The 7,436-nt window shown below is 38.8% G+C and overlaps 1 protein-coding gene across 1 annotated transcript in view; it reads left to right on the top strand.

The window, feature by feature from the left end:
• The first annotated feature begins 452 nt into the window (after positions 1–452).
• Positions 453–7,436, top strand: part of LOC127841374 (PAN2-PAN3 deadenylation complex subunit Pan3-like) — a 72,934-nt gene continuing 65,950 nt past the window's right edge. Inside the window, exons 1-2 of the mRNA XM_052370184.1 lie at positions 453–534; positions 5,012–5,147. The gene's annotated coding sequence lies outside the window, so the exon portion shown is untranslated. The remainder of the gene's footprint in view (positions 535–5,011; positions 5,148–7,436) is intronic.

The raw sequence follows: 7,436 nt of genomic DNA, 5'->3' as shown, positions 1-7,436 counted from the left end.
AGCTCGAACAATTTAAGTCCAACCTTTAAGTCCAATCTTTAAGTATCATATAAAGCTTGACGCTTGTAAATGATCATCCCTACTAATGAAATCGAGAGGTGTGCAAATTATTTATAAACTATTTTTATTAATATTACTAACACATGCATATGTGGTTTAACTTCATATTTTGTAATTATATTTGCATTTTTATTCGTTAAGTAAGAAAATTTGAAAAAAAAACAGTAAACACATTTTACAATCTTTACTTCCTTTTGCGTAAATGAAAATAAAATATAACTAAACCCACGCCTCACAACGCGATATCATTTCCTTATTTCATTCTTTCCGAAAATGTATGTGTCACATTAGTAAATGATGTTACCGCCTTCTATATCTCATTATCGCAGTACGCCGTGATAACCCCATTGACAACTAATGTATGTAGGTCGGCCACAAGGTAAGACTTTAAACGGAATGTAGACATATTAACGAGCAAAACATATGTATTCAAGAGGAAACTAATCCAACAATAGTAAAAAAGGCTGATTCAAAGTAAGTTGTTAATAATATATAAAAATGTATATACTGACTTAGACTGCAAATCTCATTGTTAAGAACATAAATAACTATGTACAACCCTAAATTGTTCCATTTGTGTCGTTATGTCGTTATAAATGTTGGTGATTATAAAGACATGATTAACCTTCTTATTTATTTTATTGACAATTAAATTAATATGTTTTATTGAAGTTATTGAATTCAGAAAATTCCGCAATATAGAAATTGCATATGAATATAATTAGCATCATTATTTCACTATAATTTGTATTGTGGATTGTATTAATCTTTATCAAACGTTTCATTCATTCATTGCCTTTTGCGTTCTTGTATGCTCTCATTCTATCGATATATTCTTAAAAGCTTTCCTATAATACCGAATGCGAACGGTCAAGACATCCCCAACGTCATGTATTTTTATGAGAGGCATTTGTATGTAACAGATCTTTGCATAAGTCTTTATGTTAAACATTCATATTTATATTCTTTGTGGCATCTCTAAAGGGCATAATGTATGTATGTTTTATCGAATAGTCGATAAAGAGAATTTATCAAAATGTGTGTTTGTTTTGAAAACTTTAATTAGATGACTGTACTTACAAATCTGTAATATGCGCACTAATATAAAAATAATTTTAATAACATGGAAAATGATGGAATTTATTGTAAAATTAAATAGTGTTCTCGGATTTGAACCACGGACCACTGGAAGCGAACGATAACACGTTACCACTTCACATATCAGCATTTGACTAAGTATGAACGTTTTAACAGTCGGTTATACAGCTATTTGCTAAATGACTGCTATAACACATTTTATTCTTAGTCATTAAGAATTGTATTTTGCTTGTTTGAATATAACGCTTACATCTATGAATCTGTGACATTTTTTGACAATTATCATTTTGCCAAACTGCGAATTAGTCCCTGTAATTTGTCAAAGCCATTCGACCATCTATATTTGTAAACTGATCTTCATAATGTTATTTATTATTAGATATTAAAACAACGATCAATTGACAATTGTTTCATTATTTAACAAAAAAGTGTTTTTCTATTTACGCTTTTCGACGACTAAGTCTATCAATAATATGGTGTCAAGGGCTGTCAAATTTTAATCATCATATACTACTATAATTAAATATAGTCTGTACCTTTTGCACGAGGAAGAATATTTACTAAACAAATATTTATTAAGGGTGTTACTCAATGAATGTGAACATAAATTTCCTTGTTGCAGTTTCAATACGTTGTAAACCATAGAGAGAACACGTTGATTATATGAAATAAATATGCGGGTATCTATAACATAATGAAATAAACACATGACAATCAAAGCCCTTTCCAAATGCAAAAAAAAGAATCACCGCTCGTGGGCGTCAACCCATCCATGGTTATGGCAACAAACAGGTAGTCCGTTCGCTGTTACGGAGTGGTACTTACATGGTATTCTTCCTTCTTTTCGCCACATATACATCTAACTCCTCCTCAAAATTCATATTGCCATTATACATATCATTATTAAAATCATCATCGCCATCACCGTAGTGATCATCATTATCATCGCGTATTTAGCATAAGGTCTTTTTACCTGAAAAACACTTTGAAAGGCCGTCAGTACCATAAGACAATACACGAATTTCAAAAGATTCACACAAAATAGTTTTACCTTAAAACGTATTACATATTTATGTGTGAATACACACAAACAACTTATGCAATTTGGTCTTAACTTCTTTCTGTAAGTGCATTAAATTATATTATATGGGCAGCGCTAAGTCTCGTTCAACTATGCTGGTGAGTTCTGTTTGTCACGTCAGAGGACAACGTCTGCCATGGCTTATCAGGCCGATATGGACGTGGCAGTCCTTGTTGCACAATATGCGCACAAAGGGTCTTGCAGCCGGTAGCAAGGCGGCGCGCGCTATTCGCATGCTCCTCATTCGAATTGCAGAATGGGATCTGCTTGCCTCAGCTGCATCGATGCCTCTACGTATTGATTGTCGCCAGGCGGTACGATCCTCGGCCAGAGCCTCCAATGTGTCCGTTGCGATTCCACAGGCTTTGAAGTCCCTCTTGCAAGCATCCTTCTTCCTGAAGGCTGGGCGACTCACGGGTCGTGTGCCAGTCGCAAGCTGATCGTACATGACGTCCTTTGGTAGGCGTCTGTCCTCTAGCGTAGGCGACGTTGAGTTTCCCAGACCATCTTCGTCAGTCTAGCAATCGCAGCTGAAGCCTTTCAGATGCGTTTGCGGGACTCGGTAAAAATGAGCAAGTTTCCACTAATGGTTGACCCAATGTAGGTGGAGTCGTCAACCACCCCCAGGGTATAGTCTCGAATACAGGGTACGTTCCTGGCATCCAGCCCCATGATATTTTTATTTATAAAGCTGACAGTAAGACCAAAGGTTGTACATGTCTGAGCAAAGAGGTCTATGAGTCTCTGAAAGGCCTCCTATGTATGCAAAGCATCGTCCGCAAATATCATCCCTTTGACGAGGACGTAGGTCACTTTTGTTCTGGCCCGTAAGCGAGCGAGGTTTAACAATTTCCCATCAGATTTGGTGTGAATGTAGACGCCATCAGCTGACGAGTGAAAGGCATACTTCAGCAGCACCGAGCAAAATATGCCAAACAAGGTAGGTCCGAGCACACAATCCTGCTTGACGCCACTACTGATGGGGAATTGCTAGGAGGATGACCCTCTGAAAACGACAGTGCTTTTCATGTCATCGTGGAAGGATACCACCATGCTGCGCAGCTTGGGGAGGGGTAACCGATCTTCTCTTTAATGCGGAACAGTCAGGGTCTGCTGACCAGGTCGAAAGCCTTTGCAAGGACAATGAAGGCCAAGTGAAGATGAATACCCTGTTCTCTCTTGGCTTTTACGTACAGTAAAGATCATGTCGGTGATAGGTCTGCCGGCACAAAAGCCACATTGAGACTCAGGGTGGATCCTTGCAATTTTTAACCAACGACGAGATGTATGTTTTACTTATTTTTATTTGGTTTTCATTTCTTTACGTCTCAGAAAGTTATTCAACTCTTGTTATGGCTGGCATATTCCAATTGATGAAGAAATTGTTAAAGGTTTGACATAAACTCCTGATAACAACTTCAGCGTAAATTGACTTTTCATGCGAGTGCATCTAGCTGAAGCCAAGTGACATAGCAGGAAGTAGCCCCATCGCACCTGAATGAATGTAATGCAATCTACTCCACCCTTCTGTCTGATCTCGTAAATAAGCATATAATATAGCGCTGGATCATAATTGTTTTCTTGCATGGACAATTTTGCGGAATATAGCTTTCAAAAAGCACAAACGAAGCGGCTGAAGTAGCGGGATCGGTCTTTATGCACATGAATACCTCATTCATTAAAAAGTCAAGTCACACCGTCTGAGGTATTTTGTCGCAATACTGCCACACTAAGTCAGCTGGGCAAGACAGTAAACATCATGTGACTGATAAAACTAAGCTGAGGCCACTAAAAAGGCAGCGAATGTGTTAATCTTTCTTTAAATACAATTAAGAAGCTTAATTTATTATTATTATATTCATATTTTCATAATTTCATATAAATATTTACTGAAACGTGCGCGTGAATCCACTTCAAACACAGATGAACGAGCACAACGCTAAGCTCTAACACATTGTATAACAAGATCCACTCAGTGCCGAGGATCCATGTTGCCAACTGATTATCAGGAAGTGGTCATTGGCATCATCTTTTGATTTATTTTTCTCCATCTTACTCCGGCTTATTAGGTCGAACATACTATATATTCCTTAGTAAACAGTCGATACTATGTTATCTTATATAGTAATACATTTTGTATATCATTCGATACTTATTTTATTTAGCGGAAAAAGTAACTTTTGCGTTTTGGCGGGAATGACTCAGTTTTTATGTAACTATATTGTACTAGAATACACTAAAGATTAATGACGAATCTCTTTTATAAATCAGCAAACGATAAAATACGTTTTATCAGTTGAATCAACGATACTGAAGCAATGGAGATATTGTACATAGACGTACGTATACATATTGAATAAGTACTTTAAAATCTTAAATTCTACAACATTTTCAAAGGTATGCAATAGGATTAAGCATTGCCAAAAAATCAGAGTAAGCAGGTATATATATATCAGTATTCAAGTATATAATAAGTATTGCATTGAGTAGTAATCAAGTTCGCTGTTATAGTGCTTTTTAATCAAGAGCAGCTGAATGGGTGTTCGGTCCCAAAGGAACATCATCAGTATTGTTTGCAGTTGACAATCAATCCCACAAGATCATTATAACAAGATCCAATGCTCCAAGTATCCAAAGGAAAGGTATATACGGCATTGAAGTTCTTGATTAAACATAATTAACAAGCAGCTCGTGATATTTCAGTAGCGGCCCTAACTAAGCAGCTGCTTGCTGATGTCGGCCATAGTTTGTTAAGTGTTCGTGAAATTTCAGCCTATCCTGACTGCGAAACTTACACAGCCGACAGTAAAGGGGACGTTTTCGAAGAGAACGTGATCTACCAGCACATGGTCCATTTACGGTCGATTGTTCCGCAATAGACACATCGGTACCGTTGGCGGCTTTCATGGTGATCTGGTATGATTTTACGTTGCATTATACATGTGATTAGTTACTAGGTGTTTTTTTAAGCCAAATCGTGCTTCGCATTGACTCGCATAGCAAAAGTAAGCACGTGCAGTCACTTCCAAAGCCATAAATATAGTATTGACTTCAGCATACACATGTTAACAATATATTTCATAAACACCGCTTTGATGAAAAATGTCACAACAAACTTCATATTCAGACCGTGTACACACTTTCATAAAGCCAAACATAACTTTTATTCTTATTGATTATTTGTGAAGTTTCCGTTTAAAAAGGCAAGCCATTTTGGTAGGCCTTCTCTGTCAATTTGTAGCACAAAGATAACTGCTGATTATTTTCCTTTTAAAAACATAGGTCCCTTGTATGTGTGTTCGAGCTTTGGGCAAGATCCCACTCAACGGCCATCATTCCAACACCATACTGGGTCGCCCACTTTGTATTCAAGGAGTGAAACCTTCTGATCCTCATTCGAATTGCAGAATGGGATCTGCTTGCCTCAGCTGCATCGATGCCTCTACGTATTGATTTCGTCAGGCGGTACGATCCTCGGCCAGAGCCTCCAATGTGTCCGTTGCGATTCCACAGGCTTTGAAGTCCCTCTTGCAAGCATCCTTCTTCCTGAAGGCTGGGCGACTCACGGGTCGTGTGCCAGTCGCAAGCTGATCGTACATGACGTCCTTTGGTAGGCGTCTGTCCTCTAGCGTAGGCGACGTTGAGTTTCCCAGACCATCTTCGTCAGTCTAGCAATCGCAGCTGAAGCCTTTCAGATGCGTTTGCGGGACTCGGTAAAAATGAGCAAGTTTCCACTAATGGTTGACCCAATGTAGGTGGAGTCGTCAACCACCCCCAGGGTATAGTCTCGAATACAGGGTACGTTCCTGGCATCCAGCCCCATGATATTTTTATTTATAAAGCTGACAGTAAGACCAAAGGTTGTACATGTCTGAGCAAAGAGGTCTATGAGTCTCTGAAAGGCCTCCTATGTATGCAAAGCATCGTCCGCAAATATCATCCCTTTGACGAGGACGTAGGTCACTTTTGTTCTGGCCCGTAAGCGAGCGAGGTTTAACAATTTCCCATCAGATTTGGTGTGAATGTAGACGCCATCAGCTGACGAGTGAAAGGCATACTTCAGCAGCACCGAGCAAAATATGCCAAACAAGGTAGGTCCGAGCACACAATCCTGCTTGACGCCACTACTGATGGGGAATTGCTAGGAGGATGACCCTCTGAAAACGACAGTGCTTTTCATGTCATCGTGGAAGGATACCACCATGCTGCGCAGCTTGGGGAGGGGTAACCGATCTTCTCTTTAATGCGGAACAGTCAGGGTCTGCTGACCAGGTCGAAAGCCTTTGCAAGGACAATGAAGGCCAAGTGAAGATGAATACCCTGTTCTCTCTTGGCTTTTACGTACAGTAAAGATCATGTCGGTGATAGGTCTGCCGGCACAAAAGCCACATTGAGACTCAGGGTGGATCCTTGCAATTTTTAACCAACGACGAGATGTATGTTTTACTTATTTTTATTTGGTTTTCATTTCTTTACGTCTCAGAAAGTTATTCAACTCTTGTTATGGCTGGCATATTCCAATTGATGAAGAAATTGTTAAAGGTTTGACATAAACTCCTGATAACAACTTCAGCGTAAATTGACTTTTCATGCGAGTGCATCTAGCTGAAGCCAAGTGACATAGCAGGAAGTAGCCCCATCGCACCTGAATGAATGTAATGCAATCTACTCCACCCTTCTGTCTGATCTCGTAAATAAGCATATAATATAGCGCTGGATCATAATTGTTTTCTTGCATGGACAATTTTGCGGAATATAGCTTTCAAAAAGCACAAACGAAGCGGCTGAAGTAGCGGGATCGGTCTTTATGCACATGAATACCTCATTCATTAAAAAGTCAAGTCACACCGTCTGAGGTATTTTGTCGCAATACTGCCACACTAAGTCAGCTGGGCAAGACAGTAAACATCATGTGACTGATAAAACCAAGCTGAGGCCACTAAAAAGGCAGCGAATGTGTTAATCTTTCTTTAAATACAATTAAGAAGCTTAATTTATTATTATTATATTCATATTTTCATAATTTCATATAAATATTTACTGAAACGTGCGCGTGAATCCACTTCAAACACAGATGAACGAGCACAACGCTAAGCTCTAACACATTGTATAACAAGATCCACTCAGTGCCGAGGATCCATGTTGCCAACTGATTATCAGGAAGTGGTCATTGGCATCATCTTTTGATTTATTTTTC

Source organism: Dreissena polymorpha, chromosome 8 (assembly GCF_020536995.1).
Source record: "Dreissena polymorpha isolate Duluth1 chromosome 8, UMN_Dpol_1.0, whole genome shotgun sequence".
NCBI classification, from domain to species: Eukaryota; Metazoa; Mollusca; class Bivalvia; order Myida; family Dreissenidae; genus Dreissena; species Dreissena polymorpha.
Note: the sequence above shows the minus strand (reverse complement) of the source record. Positions and strands in the feature narration are given on the sequence as shown.